This window comes from Notechis scutatus, chromosome 1 (assembly GCF_049901735.1).
Source record: "Notechis scutatus isolate UNSWTSFEM ecotype Mainland chromosome 1, rNotScu1.2, whole genome shotgun sequence".
NCBI classification, from domain to species: Eukaryota; Metazoa; Chordata; class Lepidosauria; order Squamata; family Elapidae; genus Notechis; species Notechis scutatus.
In genome coordinates this window covers 188057892-188077583 of record NC_142009.1, presented here as the reverse complement: position 1 = coordinate 188077583, position 19692 = coordinate 188057892, and positions in this window count along the sequence as shown.

Genomic DNA, 19692 nt, shown 5'->3' with positions numbered 1-19692 from the left:
CCCAATTTTGACCATTTGTTGTCTGTTTGATAGGAATGCTTCTATCCAGTTGTGCAGTTGTCCAGAGATACCATAAGATTTTAGTTTTAGGAGTAATTTGTCGTGTACCACTGAATCAAAGGCTTTACAGAAGTCTATGTAGATTGCGTCTATTGCTTTGTCCTGATCAAGTTGTGTAGTCCATATGTTTTTGCAGTGTAAGAGTTGCAGATTGCAGGATAGTTTTTTTCTGAAACCAAATTATTTATTAGAGAGTAGGTTGTTTGTCTCTAAGTGGAGGATAATGGATTGCTTAATAATTGATTCCATGACTTTTCAGGTGACGCAGCATAAGGAGATTGGTCTGTAATTTTCAACTAGGCTGGGGTCTCCCTTTTTGAAGATGGGGATGACCGTGGCTTGTGACCATAGGTTAGGCAAGGAGCTGGTCCTGAAAGATTTTTCAAAGATTATGCTTAGAGGTTCTGCTATGGCAGTGGATAGCTTTCTTAAGAAGTAGGCACATTTGTAAATTGCTGAGAGAGTGCTGTAAAGCACTATAGAATGGTATAAAAGTCTAAGTGCTATTGCTAAATCATAAATCAAAACACACTAATCACAAACCATACAATGTAATTATAGTATAATTTATTTATTATTTTATTTTATTTATTTGTCAAGTGATTATAAGATAACAGGTATAAGTATAAACATAGTTATGAATACATGAAATGGATACATATAAGAAAAAAAAACCCAGTAGGACAGGGACGGTAGGCACGTTGGTGCGCTTATGCACACCCCCTACAGACCTGTAATCTGTATTCTAGCATCTTCCACTTGGTTGATAATTGAGAGAAAGAAAGTAAACAGAAAACATAGCTGACTAGTAGAACTAAATGAACTAAACTAGTAGAACTAAATGAAATTAGTTGTGGAAGCACATGAGTGCTTGCTCCATAGTGAACATCCTGAGGAATGTAGTCCAGCAGGATTTGGAGAGATACAGCTTTTTCATTCCAGTTTAAGGAACATGGGAAAGGAGAAATTATATACCAGAACAAATGGTAAATAAAGGGAAAATACTTCAGGCAGATCCTAAAGAACAGGAGAAACCATATGCTGTTTCTAGGCAACATGGAAGAGGCAAGTGACATGGCATACAGGCAGCCGTAGGTTATGCAAGTGATGGAAGGACTTGATAAGTGAGGAATGGGTTTTGTGTGCATATGTGGGTGGGAGACTACATTCATTAGTGTGGAACAGGACATCAAAGCTTTGGCTTTAAATTTTTAGTGCTGACATATTCCTCTTGTTTTTCATAATGGCTTCATTTATTTGGCTTGGGCTTTGTCATTTTCCTTGTTTTCTAATTGTGGCTCAATGTAATATTGTGGCAGACTAAAGAATATATCTTTAATCATAGTCCTTGATTGCCACTGTCATTGTTTCTAAGGTAGCTTTTAGCTGACAAACAAATCTTTGATTTTATTTGCAGTGTATTGTTGTCCTTCATATTTCACAGTTAAGATGCATCCGGACATTTTCCTGTTATGTGAAATAGGAACCTGCGTGGTCTTTGAAATAACACATAATTTATTTGACAAGGAAATATGAGAGAGTGCTTTGAATCCACATTTAATTGATGGATTGAGAGTTTTTAAATTTTTTAACTAGATAGATTGTCATCCTGAATATCATAATAGTAGCATTTTCTTAATCCGCTCTTCTGTGGATTAAATAGAGATGGATAAATAGATATATACTATAGATATATAGGTATCATTTTGGATTCCATTCACAAAAACTCCACATGTGAGATGGTATTTTTTTCCCTTAGAAAAGAACAATTAAGCTTATGGATTTAACTACCCTAAACTAACTCATAAAGGTTTGATTCAGAACAGATGCTGAGAACCGTTCTGCATTTTCAGGGGCCTTTTCTTTGAACTTGATATCCAGCAGGCACATTACTCCAGCTGACTAATCTGGGTTTTTCAGATGCAGTAAACAAACAAACAAACAAATAACAGATAGGAAGTTGACTAATTGCAAAACAAATTGCTAGCTATGAACATTGGTATTTTGAAGAAATGAGAATGTTTAGAAAAATTAAAAAGTGGCCGATTCCAGTAGCCCTGGCCTTTTAATGAAAGCATCCCCATTTACCTGAAAAGGTCATACTGGTTTGACCTGGAAGTCTGGAGGAGTTGATAGGAATTCTGGTAAATTTGTGATTTGACGCTGGCCAAGTCTTCGTTGTAAAGGTACTTACAATATGTTCTGTTTCAAGTACAAAAAAAAAATCTGTACCTGCCTACTTTAGAAAAATATGAAGAAATACTAAATGAAAACAGGCCAGTTGTCTAATTCACTTTTGTGGTTTGTCGAAGAGTCTGCTTGCAATGTTGCAGTTTCCTTGGAATCACCGAATAGAAGATATCTGCTCTCAAGAAAACTCAGCTGACATTGATCCAATGGCTTACATGTGAAATGCTCCATATATCCATTACTAATTCCCTGAGCCAGCCTATCTCCATGGAGACCCTTCCAGAGTCTTCCCCAAGCTCATATTATTTCCAAGCAATCTTTCAGTGCTACTGATGAGTGTGGATCAGTTTCAGCTTTCCTGGCTTTCTGATATTCGACAAATATTAGAACTTAGAGCCTCAAAAATAGATATCCCAGTTCTTCTGCTGTAATGTAAGCTTCCTTTGCCTGAAATTCTCAGCATTATTCAGAAAATTGCAGCTGAAATGTGGGTGATTTTTTTGGGTGTGTGTGTGTGTGTGTGTGTGTGTGTGAAGAATCAAATGTGAACTTCCAAACTATTATTTCCTGAGTTCTTTATCTCAGAAAGAAATTGAATATACTTAACCCAATGAGGTTTGTATCTGTCAAGCAGAAAGTGTAAGGAATAAATCACTTGAATTACTCCTAAGAAAATAGGTATAGGATTGAAGTGAGCATTACGAGTACTTGGATCCCTAAACGGAAATATTGTACAGGTAGTCCTTGACTTACAACATTTCATTTGATGACAGTTTGAAATTAGCGCACTGCAAAAAGGGATTTATGACCATTTTTCACACTTATGACCCTTGCAGTATCTCCCTGGTCCCATGATCAAAATACAGATGCTTGGCAGCTGGTTCATATTTAGAGCGGTTGCAGTGTCCAGAGGCCATGTGATCACTTTTTGCAACCTTCTAACAAGCGAAGTCAATGGGGGAATCCAGGTTCACTTAACAACTGAGTTGCCAACTTAATAAATACAGTGATTCACTTAGCAACTGTGGCAAGAAAGGTCATAAAATGGGGCAAAATTCACTTAACAACTGACTCAACAACAAATTTTGGGCTCAACGGTGGTCATAAGTCGAGGACTACCTATAGTTGACTTCAATCTCCTCACTTTGATTTATCCAACAAGAATGGAAAAGTGAAACATACTTTATTTCTCAACACCTACAGTGGATTCCACTGGATGAAATTAGTGGAAATTACTTTTCATCCTCTCAGTGCAACCATAGAACCTAAAAAGGCAAGAGAGCCTATTAAGAAAATTAAGGATAATTCTTTATTCATTTCAGGGGCAGTGACAGAATAATAAGCATTTCCTTCCTACCCATTGGCAGGCAGGTATCCACTGGACTAAGCAATAGATCTGCATATTGCAGATGCACCTCTGAACCCAAGTATGTTGCTGGATTCACTTTGTAAAGATGTTTGAAGCTGGGTTACTGTTCTGGCTATAAAAAACATCTTGGGATAAAAGTACAATAATGTGACCCAATAGCATGCAAAATTAGTTACAGGTTGAGGGCTGCTCTTTGCCATTGAGTATTATGCTCATTGCACTGCAAAGTAATTAGCTACAGTAGAACAAGGAATTGGGTGAGGCCGGAGCAAAAATGAACCATGATTCAAGAAAATAAAATGTAATTTTCCTCAGTATTAAGATGCAGTTCATCTAATTGTTGTCCGTTTATTTTAAAACGTCTTCCTTCTGTTTCATTAAACTTATAACAGGGTGACAGTATTTGCAGGGACTCTAGAGAGCAAACCAAAGTGCTGAGAGGCCTGGGGACCCCCTGGCTGTCATTCTTGTTATATCTGAATGAGGGACATCTCGGTTCGAATAATCTACCTACCATCTGTTTGGCTTCTGCATCAGTTCCCCATCTGTAAATTCAGTTTATTAATTCTATTTAAGCAAGATGTGCTTTTAAAAAAAAAAAAGCACATGTACAAACACTGCTGTAGAATAATATATCCTGATAAATTTCGGAGTGTTACTGGCCATGGGGCAACAATAATTAGAGGCCAGCAGAGTGTCTATGCTTGAGCAAAGATGGGAAGACAAAGATCATGCCATATATTTATTTATATATATTTATATATATATATTTATATATATTTATATATATTTATATTTATATATATTTATATATATTTATATATATTTATATATATATATATATATATATATATATATATATATATATATATATATATATATATTTATATTTATATTTATATTTATATTTATATTTATATATATATTTATATATATTTATATATATATTATATATATATATATATATATAATTTGTTTTCTGAGGTTTTCGCGGTTATTTGTATGTGGATCTTTGTTATTTGGGTTTTTCTCCGCGTAAAATTGGAAGTATCTGGCGACGTTTGATGAAGTCTCATTCATCATCTTCAGGCTTGTGTCTTCGGCTTTGTGCTTACTCTGAGAAGCACAAAGCCAAGACACAAGCCTGAAGATGATGAATGAGACTTCATCGAAACGCCGCCTAGATACTTCCAATTTTACGTGGGAGAAAACCCGAATAACCAAAGATAGATAGATAGATAGATAGATAGATAGATAGATAGATAGATATAGATATAGATATAGATATAGATATAGATATAGATATAGATGTAGATGTAGATGTAGATGTAGATGTAGATATAGATATTCTTAAGTTTTCGTGGGTATCTATATGTATGGTATTCAGCTTTGTTCGGGTATTTTCCCATGTCATTATAGTTGTGCTTTTAAAGTTGTAGCGATGTTTCGGCAGAATCTCATCTGCCATCATCAGGCTTCTGTATTGTGTTCGTATTGTGTTCATCTGTGAGTCAGACTTTCACAGCCGTTTCTGTTTTAAATTTGGGGCTAGCCTACTGCTGTGCCAGAATGGTTTTTTCTTCATCCTGAATGGTTGGGAGTCTTGGTCTGTGTTTATTGGTCTTGGAGTTTGCTATGTTCTGCTTGATTGGTGTTTCTAATATCTTCTGTCTGTTTTGTAGCGTTTTTTTGTCTTGACTGGCTGGCAACATTGTGTTTCCTATATTGGAGGCTTTTAGTGAGGCTTGGCTTCGAGTAAACAGAGTAAAAGCCTGACTCACAGACGAACACAATACAGAAGCCTGATGATGGCAGATGAGCTTCTGCCGAAACGTCGCTACAACTTTAAAAGCACAACTATAATGATGTGGGAAAACACCCGAACAAAGCTGAATACCATACATATAGATACCCGCAAAAACGTAAGAAAATAAATATAGATAGATAGATAGATAGATAGATAGATAGTCATGCATGACTATATATGGTTGTTCCAAATTTAAGGAAGGTGAAGACTCTCCCTTTGATTTATATTGCATTTTTCTCTACCCACTAAGCCAGTTTAATCATTCCTAACTACAGCAGCATGTCCAAAGTGCTCTTCTCCACTACAATGTGCATACAACGTGTACAACCTGTGGCAAAGAAGAAAGAATAATTTTATGAAGGATACTGTAATGTTTTGTAATAAATGGAAGGAAGAGTCCCAATAGTATGTGGCCAGTTATCATGCCAACATCTCATATTACTTCTTCTGTACAGAAAGAACATTTCAGAGAGGATCCATTTTACAATTTCTTCCTTCTTCAATCATTGTATTGGGAAGTTCTACAGATTAATGGATAATGCTCCTAGATCAGTGATGGTGAACCTGGGCTCAGCGTATCAAAAAGTTGGGAAAAGCCTAGCTTGACTCTGCTGGCATGTCACCCCCCACCTCCTGAACAAAAGAGAAACAATTCTATCTCTCCCCTAACCACCATTTGGGCTATCCTGAACAGTGGCACTTGGTGGCAGCATGAGGCTGGGCCTGAAGTCGAGGCCTGGGACTCATATTTGGCCTGGTGTCACAACTGACTCAAAAAGTGTTTACCTGCTTACCTTCAGGTAGTGTTCTCTTTCTGTTGAAAGGTTTCCGCGGCCTACTTGGGGCTGGTCCGGGTGGCACAAGGCCTTCATTCTCAAAGCAGCTTTGGAGAATGCTCTTCTGTGGCCTCTGCAGCCTCTGAAAACCATGCAGAAGCACTCCGCATTCTTGGCAATTTTTGGAGGCTCTGGAGGCTGAGGAAAAACGTGGCCTTGCCATGTGAATTCTGAAGGGTCCAAAAACCATATCAGGGCACACCCCATTCTCACGTGGCTTCTATAGCTTCTGAAAATTTCTTGAGAATGGGGCATGCTTCTGAGAATAGCTATGTTGGTGAACGCTGGCATGTCACCCAAAATGTCACGTCAGATTACCTTTGACACATGTGTCATAGGTTCATTATCATGTGTCTAGATGATGGAGTTAGATTCTGCCAAAGGAAGAAGTCCAAGGCGGCTGATAGGCCACATCCCCCAAGGAAAATGTTGAAGTCAAATCGTGGATTGTCCTTGGGAGTGATAACGGCAAGCTATTTCCCTCTATTTAGAAGACATGCTCCAGTTGTTTAAGTTACGATGAGATCGGTGGGAGCCATTCAGAAGCAGACCAAACCATCTTGAACAATGAAACATAGAAAAGAATCCTGCTAGAAATTTTACCATTCTTTATTGGTGTTGGAGAAATGATGATAGGGCATCCTTTAGGACTGGGTTATAGAAATAAAAAGTGGGAAGCTGTTTTTATTCTAAGTAAGTTTGTTCCCAACTTAATCTTGAATAAAGTGAATGATCAGCAGCTGCCATCATGCCACTTTTTCCTGGCTTTACCAATGGAACCACTTTTCTTGGTACCTTTATTCACTGCAATAAAAGAAATCATAATAAAAGAGCAGGAGCCATTGGCTGAATTCATAAAGCAAGGCCTTCTTTAAAGGTTTTATTATAGAGCCAGTGTTTAGGCCATGATGAATTGCTGAATGGCTGATTTCCTGAATCTCTTTCTCACTAACCTTTCCTGACAGCTACTGGATTGCTCTGCCCGGTAATTTGCACAATCGTAATGACTAGAGTGAGATGTCTCCTAACTATTTCCTTCACTTTTAACAAGGATTCTGAACACCCTCTGTAGGTGACAAAATGCAATTACAGACTTGAAGTGTTCCCTTGGGTAGGCAGCTGTTCAGATGCTACCAAATCTTTGGCAGCACAACTATTAAAAAGAAGAAGAACAGGGGCTGATTCAAAAACAAAACATTGAATTATCTAAATATTCTGTCCAAATAAATAATTATAATTAAAAGTTATGAAGGTATTTCATTGATTAACAATCTTAGTAATTAAACACTGTCATTGGCTAATTTTTCCCTCTTGAATTTGTTCTTCCTTGGAGATCTCTAATTGTTGTATGGCTTTACATTTATTGATAACTCTGTTTGATGAATACAGATGCCGCCTTTTACAGTCCTCGTTGACAGAGTAATCATATTGTGAGAAACACCAGGCTTATGTGGTAACAGCTGTTGCAGTTAGACATGCTGATATCCACTGGGAAAGCATGTTTGCGGCTATCCTGGGCACACAATAAATGGAAGGTGCAATAAAGCATGAGCTAACATTTTGAAAATCCTTACAGCTCGAGGAACTTTATTGCAGATTACTAGCACTTTGATCTCCATCCAGTACTTAAGTCTTAATTATCAGACTAATTGCACAGACTATGTTCATTTTCAGTGGTAATCCTTTTGTGATTAGCTTCTGTGTTCAATAACTGACTTATCCCTTAATTAAAAGGACTATTAACCTTAAGGATGTTGCTCCAGTTAGGGATTAAACCTATGCAGAATTAATATTTAATATCATTGTTAAAAGACCTTGGTGTATAGCACAGAATGGAAATATATACGGGGATCTGTCTGCTCTTGTCAGTTGCTGGACAAATGAGGAATAAAGCTATGTAGGTTAGCAAGTACTTTCCCTGGAGACCCTTCAATAGTACATCTATAAGGACGCATTCGTGTTATTCCAGCAGGTCCCGCAGACAGGATACCATCTCTCCGTTTGCATATTAATATAATATTAAGGGCCTGAGGGAAGACAAGACTGAATGGAGATGTTCTTTTCATTCCACACGTGTGAATCCCTTCTATAGACAAAAATGCTCAGATTGTTCATAGAATATATGTGCGTGCAAAAGTATGTGACACTGGCCATGTGCTCTCGGCTACTTTTCTTCGCAACCGGTGGCAAATTTGCCTGGCCAATAACCTGCCAAGACACAGTGAAGACCTTTTGTTTCGTCTATTGCAATAAGCGGGGAAAAGCTATCACAGCTTGGTTTTCTCCAAAGTTTCAACTCAAACCATTCCCTTATTTATATGTGCTTGTCCTAGCTGCCATATCCCTCCTCATTCCTCATTGGTTGAGGTACTATGAGGTCACACTTTTTTTTCTCCTACATGTTTCCTGAGACCCTCCCTAAACCTACTACATCACATATCACATGGGCGTTATAATTAGCAGATTATATATGCAAGATGTGTCATTATTTTAAGTGTGTGCTTTGCTTACTTCTGTGACCCACTTCTTTGAAAAACCAGCCATTTTAGGGAATATTAGGTGCTTGCCACAATTTATATGCCCCCCTCCTATGGCTAAGCTAATGATTTCCTCTGGCAGCTTTGTATTTTCTGAAGACCCTTCACTCATATTCTCTATCACCAGCTATACCCAAAGTGTTGGAGCACTGGAATATTCCCCTCATCCAGGGTCCCCAATCTAAAACACAAACAATCTAAAAGATGGTTTAATCTGAACAGAAGGGTTAGCCAAAGGATTGGTGGGCTGGTCTCCCTAACCTATTTCTAATTCCTTTTCTCAATCGTGCTATTAATAAAACTGAAAAATGGCACTGTGGGTATTCATATAGTTTTATTGGTTAAGGAAGGAAGGAAGGTTCAGCCTGACTAACAGGAAATCATAATTCTAATCTGACATAACCCAGGGCCACAGCAATCTCTCTAGATGAAAGATTCAGGAGGGGAAAAATAGGGAATTAATGCAACAGTATTTTGTTTTCGTCAAAATGCCAGATGTTATTGGGTGATACAAGAGGAAAGCAAGATGGTGAAACCCAAACTGAAGATTTTTGAAAAGGAAACAAACAGAAGCTTTTCTTCTTTTTCGTCCATAGGTATTGAACGAAGTTAATGAGGGGAAAAACGGCCTGGAGTAAAAGCAAATAAAATAAAATAAAAATCATCCTTAATTTTGTATCAATTTATTTCATGAGAAGAAATGACATAGAGTCTTGTGGATTTTGCAGGTTAGAGCAAAGTCATAAAAAGAAGAAGATGTTTTGATCTTGATATCATGCTAGGCACGTTGCATCCATCCCTTTCAAATCACTGCCTTAGCTTTTGTGCCTTGAAAAACATCAGAAATGAAAATAATGGCAGCAGCACTTTGAATATTGCAAACACCCCCCGAAAAAAAAAGAAGTACAAAAATTTGACATGGTATGTTCAAAGGGGAATGTAAAATTATTTTTGAGGGGCTTATTAAATAGCAATTCTGGACTCATCATGTGGCAAAACTGGACTATTGCAACAGGCTGTATAGGGGGCTGCCCTTGAAAAATGTTTGGAAGTTTCAGCTTATACCGCAGGCAACAGAGCAAGCAGTTATGTTTGGATGATGCCTGGTTACAATATTTTATTTATTTGTTATTCTATAATTTATATATTTTATCTTTTTTTATTGTAAACCAAGTATGTGAGGTGGGCAGCCATATAAACTGAAATAATAGCAATAGCAATAGCACTCATATACCATTTCACAGTAGTTTACAGCCCTCTCTAAGGGGTTTACAGAGTCAGCATACTTTCCCCAACAACCTGAGTTTTCATTTTACCCACCTCGGAAGGATGGAAAGCTAGTCAACCTTGAACCCAGTGAGATTCGAACTGCCAAATTCCAGTCAGCCGGCAGTCTGCAGAAGTAGTCGGCAGTACTGCACTCTAATCACTGAGCTACCACAGCTCTGAAATTTTTGAAATAATTCTAAAATTATATTTATTATTGAAATAATAATAAAGTAGTTGCTGCAAAAAGATTGCATAAACTGACTACAAACAACGTCATGACAAAAATACATTGGAATGTCTGCAAGAAATACCATTTAACTGCAACCAAGAACTTCTGAGATCACAAAATAGACAAAATAATAGAAAATGAAGTAGCTAAACTGCTCTGGGCTTTTAGCATTCAAACAGTCAAGCACCCGCCACATAACACCCCAGACTTAACAATTGTCAATAAGAAAGTTAAAAAAGATCTGAATAGTGTACATTGCAATACCTGAAGACAGCAGAATGGAAGAGAAAGAACTGGAGAAGATAACAAAATACAAAGACCGATAAATAGAAGTAGAATGATGGTGGCAAAAGAAAGCAAAGATAGTACCAATAGCAATAGGCACTTTAGGTGCAATCCAAAAACATCTGGAGTACTACCTGAGCAGCATCGACATTGACTAAAATCACCATCAATCAGTTGCAAAAAGAGCTTTACTTTGCTATTGGTACTCTCTCAGCTTACATCCTGAGACAATAATTTTAACACCATCAAATACTATCTCCCTATCCCAGGTCCTTGGGAAGGATTCGATATGTGAATTAAAAAATGCCAAATCCAGTTTACACATCTGGTTGAATGTGCAACAGCCATGATCATGATAATTTGATAATGTCCGTAGTGAGAAAAATAAAACATAGTTTAAAAAAAATCTAAATTATAAAACCTAGTCTAACATCATAGACTGAATATATTAACTGAATATATTAACAGAAACCAAGCCAGCCCTCAGACCTAGCTCGGAAAAGTTTTCTCCCTAACAAGATTGCCCATGGTACTAGAATTTGAAACTCAGCCAAAACTTGTTAAGGCACCATCTGTCGGTGGAATCAAAGTCTCTTTATGGAAGGTTTCGAAGCCATGTGTATGTATGTTTATTTCTGTGAGTAAAATAATAGATGAAGTCCTGGATCAATTGATAGGTGAAGAAACAGAAGATACAGCTCAGTTGTGACAATAACCACTGCAATTGTGGTTATACATTAAGTAACTGGCTTACTGGTGGCTTTCTAAGTTCTTTGAAAACAATGCAAAACAATCTGAAGAGTCAGCTATCTCGTTTTTAAGATAATTTATACCTTAAAGAGCAACTAAGATGATCAAAGGCCTGGAGACTAAACCATATGAAGAATGGCTGCAGGCTTTTGGTCTGGCTAGTCTAAAGAAAAGAATTAGCAGTGACATGATAACTGTATTTCAGTATTTGAGAAGCTGCCACAAAGAAGAGGGGGTCAAATTACTCTCCAAAGCAGGACAAGAAACAATGGTTGGAAACTAATCAAAGAGACAAACAACCTGGAGTTAAGGAGAAACTTCGTAACAGTGAGGACAATTAACCAGTGGAACAGCTGGCCTCCAGAAATCATGGGTGCTCTATCACTGGAGGTTTTAAAGAAGAGCCTGGACAGTCACTTCTCTGAGATGGTATAAGACTATAGGTTCTCCTGCTTGAGCAGGGGGCTGGACTAGAAGACCTCCAAGGTCCCTTCCAGCTCTATTCTATTCTGAATTCTATATGCTTTCTAATTGTTCGAAGAGATAATAAATAGGCAGTTCTCCCGTCACTCTTCTTTAAACCAGACCGTTGGGGTGAAACTAAAGAACAAATGGATCAAATTGAAGCAGCAGGAAATTATATCATGACTCCCAGTTGCTCCTTGAGGTCTCCTCCTTGCCTAGTTCTGCAGCAGCCTAAGCAAACCACACAATTTGTGGGATACACAAGGCAAGAGCAGCTGGTGCCTTATATCATTAGGGTGGGAAATAACATTATCTAACTGTGAGTGTTTACATTAATGTTGGTGGACTGAATTAATCCTTATAATCATCATTTTAAACTGAATTGGCAAAAAGTGAAAGATCTAAAAAAATATTTTAGGAGTTACAATCCCTTTTTAAAAAACGCAGACATCTCTAGCATATTTTAGATTCATTTTACCCATTAAAAGAATCTCTATGCAACAAAGATGTTAATGCTGATTGGCAGTGGCTTTAACCCAGTGGTTGCCAACCAGTGGGCTGGGGACCACTGGTGGTCTGCAAGAAAATTTTGGTGGTCCGCAGAGAAATGTCACCCTCAAAGCACCCCCCAAAGCAATTAATCCAGGCTGTGCAGGAACACAAGGCTGCGCTGCCCACATGGCCCGTGGGAACACAAGGCTTGCGTCATTTGCATTGCGAACAACACGAGGTAGTGAGGGAAGGGAGGAAAGGGCAGAGGGGGGGACTTGTCCTACTTGCCTCATGTGCCTGGCCCAGCCACCGGGCTGCTTCTTTCCGCTTCTTTCTTCTTCTGCTTTTGGATGCACACAAGGAAAGCAGCAAAAGTCTTTCTTTCTCTCCCCCAAACGCCACCAGACATGAGTCTTTGGGACCCTGCAAGGCATCCTGCTTCAAGAGGCTGCACCGGCGCGACAAGTCTCACAAAGACTCATTTCTGGCAGAGAAATGAGAGAGAGAGAAAGAAAGACTTCTGCTGCTTTCCTTGCATGAAGCCAAAAGTAAGTCAGTCTCTCTCTCTCTCTCTCTCTCTCTCTCTCCCACACACACACACACACCCTGAGAACAGAGCTGGGGATGGTATCCTGCGATCTCAAATAAAGAATGATCAATTGGAAGGAAAATGGGATAGGGAATTTTCCTGGACTTTTTTGGGGATTTTCCTAAGGTCTCTGGTCCGTGGGATTTAAAATTATGAGTTTGGTGATCCCTGAAGCCCAAAAGGTTGGTGACCCCTGCTTTAACCCATGTGGCTAATATCACTGATTTGTCATATCGAGTGATATGGGTAAATAAACAATTGGTGGCTGGATTATTGGACATTTAAATTCAGAGCACATTTGGCACATCTGATGACAAATTATTCTAATATGCAGGTGTTCTTGCATATTATGTTCCCTCCCCTCCCCCACAAAAAAACAATTCTTTGCATTGTTCATTATATTCCAGCTTATTAGTGGATTGCTATCCTTCTCCACAGTCTTATGTGGACATATTCATTGATTTCAAAAGAGCTCCAGGCAAGATTGCATCCCAAATGATTTATGATTCAGTTTTGTACATATCAGGGTTTCAAGCAACAACTTTATTTACTATATGGCTACTAAAGTCTAGTAGATGAACATGATTAGCACAATTTAAATTTATCAATTTCCCCCCCTAAATGAACTGGTCTTGTGAATGGTCTGGCTGTTGAAATAGAAAATTATTCACATATCCACAGCTTTCAATGGGGTCAAAACCATGCAACCTTCAAAACAGACTCCATTATAACCTGGATGAAGAACAAAGAACAGCGCCTGTTATTCTCTGTCCAAAATATGTAGCAGGAAGGCTACATTTTAGAAAACTACATCCTCCCCCCCAAAATGTATATTTGGGAGAAATTTTTCAGGAATGTATGCTTGCAAAATTTTTGCAGAAATTTTGCATGATATTGATGTGTTTGGAAAAATTTTTACTAGAGTTTACAATGTTTTAACAAGCATTTATTAAATAAAGTTGTACAAAAGTTATAAACTGGAAGGAAAACTGATTAGAAAGTTATATATATTAGGGGCAAGTGGGCCACACGGATGGATTCTTTACAACAAAATCACACAATGAAATCTGTTGAATGAAATAAAATAAATGGCATCCATGACAACAACAAAGAGTAGACATCAAACCTGTTACAATGCAGAGTGAGAGAATCTTCAACTTGCTGAAATCATCGGTCTATTTTCTTGACACATATCAGTAGTGGATAAAATACTTCCATCATTAAACTAGAAGCTAAACACAGAATAAAAATATAATTTATGTTGATACAATATGCTGTATGGTAAATGATGGGGCAAATTAGGGTGAAACAGCAGTGGCCTAAATGTATTAAGAGATTTCAGATAGTAATCCTATGAGCACTTATATGAGAATAATATTCATTGAACCCAGGAGACATCTGAACATTTTTGTAAAGACGGTTCTTCTGCACATACAATTAAACTTTTAAATATCTTAAAATATGTTAACAGTGTTTTAAGAATATTTATGGAATTAAAAAAAATAAGCCCCCTGCCATTTTTTCAGTCAGAGGAATAAATGCCAAATGCTTACCAAACCACTCTCAAGCTAGCAAAATAAATTACTCTTGCCCACAAATTTGTCCTCAAGCCAGCCACTTTCAATGCCAACCAAAAAAAAATAAATGCAGCCCATATGCCCACTGTCCACTCGGGCAAGCAAGAAGTCATCTAGCCTCAGCCAGCTGGAATAAAACCCACGTTCAAACAAGCAAGGGAGGGAAATAGAAAAGTCCAAAATGTCTCCATTCTTCATTGGCCAATATATAGATGAAGAGAGAGAAGAATAGAGTAGATTATATTTTTAGTTTGAAGACTTGTTGGTCAAGGTAATACCTACAGTGTCTCCATGATCTAAAAGGTGAGACCTCTTCACTTCTGAAGAAGAGATCATATTGGGAGTTACTTGAGTATTTTTTTTAAATAATGTCTCAGTAAGGGGAGGAGTTTATTTGTCAAAATCTCACATTTTATCCAAGAGCATAACGAATAGCATATCAAACTCCCTTCTTCAATTCCTCCTCATGATGATTACCCTGACCTAAAACTCATGCAGTGAATTTTTATGGCTGAGAATGGACTCAGACTGGATCTACTCCAACATCTTATCAGTATTCCTCACTAGAATTCCAGCACTTTTCCTCGAAAACGAATTGAAATTTTAGATAAGTATCTGGAATACCATGGGTTATTACAGGGAATCAGTATTCTCTGGTGTACAGTAAGACAAGGCACAATAAAATCTGTTCGTCTCCAATATTATTAGCTTTCCAGAAAAAAATGAAAATAGAACTTTTCCTGAAGACTTTTGGGGGTTGACATCATGTGTTGTTTGGAAATGTTTTAATGCATTTGTAAGATTTTAGTTAGATTATTATATTTTGTTTATTGTAAAAGGGGACTTTGTGAATAGCTGAGAATCTTTTATGACTGTGACTATATATACACATTTGATTAATTTGTTAGTAATAAATGAAATAAGATCTGAGACCTATAGCCTTCATTTATAAGTTGGCATCCAAACAACTTATAAGCAAAACCCAGAAATAATCTTGTACATTACTATTAAAGACTGACATATATACAAAATGAAATGTATTAAGTATTCGTACATAAGGATGGTGGTGTATATCCATGTACTGGTTTGGATGTCTAAAGCCTAAACAGCTTTACAGACACAATTTTTTTCTTGAAGGTTAAGGCTTATGGCAAATTATTAGTAATATATATATACTTAAAACTCAAATTTAAAATACAAGAAAACTCATGTTAGTTAGCCAGTACAACAGTACTGCAGAAACCATATTTCAAGATTTATAAAGTCCATCCTGTGTGGCCCTTGGACAGCATACCTGTGGACAATCCTCATGATCCATCCCACCCCTGACAAGATCAAAGTGACTAAAAGAAGCCCTTTCATAACACTCAACATCTACTGCTTGAGATGGACTCTTGCTTAGTGGCCTTCCAGCTTCTCCTCAACATTTTGAACACTGGAAGAGTTCTGCTTTAGGACGTGTGAAGATGGTTTTCATTTTACATTGTGCAGTGTGAGCCTTTTAATTGGATTTGAGAGAACTGTTCACATTTTTCTTTCTGCTCACAATGTTACCTGAGTGATTCCACCCTCTTCCCCCATTTTAGTGGCACTCCTCTAGAGAAGACACCCTAAAACATGGGTGTCAAACTCGCCATGTCACGTTGCCATCATGTGATGTATTGCAATGTTTTTTTTCCCTTCGTGGAGTTAGGGTGGGCGTGATGCATCTGGCCCAGGGGCCACCAGTTTGATACCCCTGCCCTAATGCTGCTGTTTATATAAGAATTGTATAATTCTTGAGATGTCAGTTCTAACTGGAACTATAAGAGCAGAAGCAAATAGGTGAGTTAGATACAATATTCCTTTCAGAGTTAGCAGTGAATCACTTGCAAGTTAATAATATCTCCTACAGCTTTTCCAGAAAGGAACTGTATTTTTAATATAAACAAGTGGACCAAAGAGATACTGCAGTGAAATTTTATGTTCTTTTTTTCTGACACCAATAGATTATTTTCCTAAGCACATTAATGATGATGCATTAGAACTGTTTACAGTCGACCATCTCAAAATGAATATAAGTGTGTACAAGACCTCCAGAACTGGGAAAACTATCTTTAGCATCAACGAGACAGATTGCAAGTTGGGGTTCTAGTTGGTTCTTGCATTCTGAGAAGGAGTGAAAATAGAGGATGCTGCAAAGGTACCCAAAATGTGATGTGCATGTTATGGGGTCTAAACAACTGGAATTGCTTTATTTCAAAGTTTATATATTTATCATAGATTATACTTTTAGGCAACCATTTATATGCATTGAAGCAAGGAGGGAAGAGAGAATCAGAATGTCAAAGCAAAAGCCACTCAGAGCCATGCCAGATAATATTGTGCTATTATTCTTGAGGTCAACAAATGTTCAAAAAGATTTTGCCAGCCCTACTGCTGATGTGAAATATCCTTGTTGCAATTATGATGTGGATACATCAATTTGCAGAGGTAACTGTCGACCTTTGATTGATAACCTTAACCCATTTGGAGAGAATAAAAGGGTGAAAACACTGAAATAAGTGGACACAACCCATTTGTGCCCAAAATTCACTGGCAAGCAAAAATGTTTTGGTGGGGGGAAAAAAGAGCCAATTTTTTAAGGCAAGCACATATCATGGTACTTATAAGGAAATAGGGCAATGCTTCCAAACCCAGTTTAATTACCCAAAATTGGATAATTGTACTTTTTCTTTGGGTAATTAATCACAAACCCATTAACTAATCACAACAGGGACATTCAAATTGACTTCAAGTATTTGATCTGCATTGGATAAAAAGGACTTTCTGATAAGTAGTTTTGAGTTATGAAGGGGAAAAAAGGAAATACTGAAATAAAGGAAATAAGAACCTTCATTTTCACTGCCTAACAATTTGGGACATGATCATGCAGCCATTTCGCACAATTCCCAGAGCAACATGACACCAATTTACTCCTGTTCAGCTGAGTTATACTGTAGAAGAATGTAGTTTTACAAGGGAATGTTAGATCTTTGGATTGGGTATTTTCCCTTCGGTGAAAAACACCTCACTGTATTATGTCACTTGAAGATTATCCAAGAGAGATATGAAATTCAGAGACATCTTACAAACGAACTTTTTTAAATCAAAAAAGAGCAAGGGCCTTTTACCTTATTTTATACTCTTTTTATTCAATTGTTGGTTCTTGGCTTTCTTTTTTTTGCTTAGCTGGGCTTTTCTTGGTTAGTTAAAAAAACTGAATTTGGTTTGTCAGGTGTCTCTTAAAACCTGGATAGGATTAGAAAATGGATTATAAGAAAACACTAGACATGCTTTTTATTTCTGGATTCGTCCCTCTCCCTGCTAAAATAAAGGCACAACAGAATTTTGCTACGTTTACATGAGTCTTTCCCACTGAGAGTGGTTCTGTAGCTCCCTCACAGCAAACTGTTTCTTTAAATAATAGTAAAGAATAACAGAGAGGGGGTAGAATACTAGCTAAGGTTGGTACTTTGCTCCCATTTTAGTAATTTAAAGGAAAATTTGTTCTTGTGATCTCAACATTTTGAATAGGCTGGTAAGGAGAGCATTTTTTGGGGGGTGGGGGTGGGTGGGAGGGCACTTTGAAACTAATTCCAAGGTGTGGAGACTGAAAACAATGGATGTAATGGATAAAGAAGATAGCTTTGAGGGAAGAAATTGGTGCTGCTCAAGGGGCAGGTAGCAGTTGGGGAGGCCTTTGTACAGATTTGGCTGGTAGGCCCTTTCCTAAACTGGGAAGCCTTACTCCAAAGGCACTTATGCCTTGGTCATCCCCATTTGGCTTACTGCAATGTGCTCTACATGAGGCTGCCCTTGAAGACCATTCAGAACCCTCAACTGGTCCAGAAAGCGGTTGCATGTGCAGTGATGGATGTAACACATCTCTTGCATGAGCTATACTGGCTTCCGGTTTCTTTTTTTGACACAATTCAAGGTGCTGGTTATTACCTTTAAAGTCCTATATATGGCATGGGGGACTGCCCTTCCCTAAGGACATCTACCCATCCTACTAGGTTACATAGGGTGGTCACGCTTTTAATCCCTTCCCTTAAACATTGTCACCTGATGGCAGCCAGGAAGCATCCCTTTGTTTTGTGGTGGCCCCCATTCTATGGAATACCCTCCCGCTGGAAGTTCAGCAGGCCTCTACCTTCCTAGGCTTCCTAAACATCTGAATTTTCCCCCAAGCATTGTGACAGGATGATATGACTGCGTGTTGGAAGCTTGACTTGGCATCAGGTTTCTGTTTTAAAGGTTTAGGGTTTTCATAGTTTTTATATGGTTTTTATGTTGTTTTAATTCTTGATTGGGAACTGCCCAGAGTTTGGTACAAGATAATATATAAATGTTTTAAGTACATACATATATACATTACCATGGCAACAGAGAAAGAAATCTTAAGCCTAAGCCAAGAAAGTACTGTAGTTTACAGAAATGCTTCCAACAGTCCCCTCTTAATTCACATAAAATCAAAGATGGAAGAAAGTTAGCAAATTCTAACTGGCAGGATTCTGCTACTACCTGTGTAGCTGTTCTAATAAAAGCAGAGATGGGATTCAAATTTTTTAACAACCGGTTCTGTGGGCATGGCCACCTGGGCATGGCCATGTTACTGGGCGGGCATGGCTTCTTTTTTTTGCAGCAACCCCCCTCCCCCATTTTTTTGACCTCCTGGGCCTCAGGGGAGCCTTCTGGGGGGGGGTGTTTTTACTCCCAGAGGGCTTCCCTGGGACTCAGGAAGGAGAAAAAAATGGACCATAGGAGGGGACATGCAGCACCCCCGTATGCTCCGTTTTGGGGCCTTCTAGGCCTCAGGCAAGCCTCCTGGTGGGGGGGTGTTTAGGGCACAGGAAAGCAAGTACCCCCTCGGCACACTCCTTTTTGCCTCCTGGGCATCAGGGAAGCCTCCTGGGCAAAGCAGTAAGACAGTGAGGGGAATCCCGGCACATTGGAACAGCTGATCATCAGGAGGGGGGAAAAAAGACATACTTTAAGGAGTGACTGGGCGGTGGGGGATGCAGTCAGCGATGTTGGGCATGCGTACGACGTTGCGCATGCTTGTTAAGGACTGACTGGATGGGGTGGGGGCGGGGCAGGCAGAGAGGGGCGGGGCTAGCCAGGGACACAATTTGCCAGTCCTCCAAACTGGGCAGAATGATAGCAACTGGTTCTATAGAACCTGTCTGAACCATAGAATCCCACCCCTGAATAAA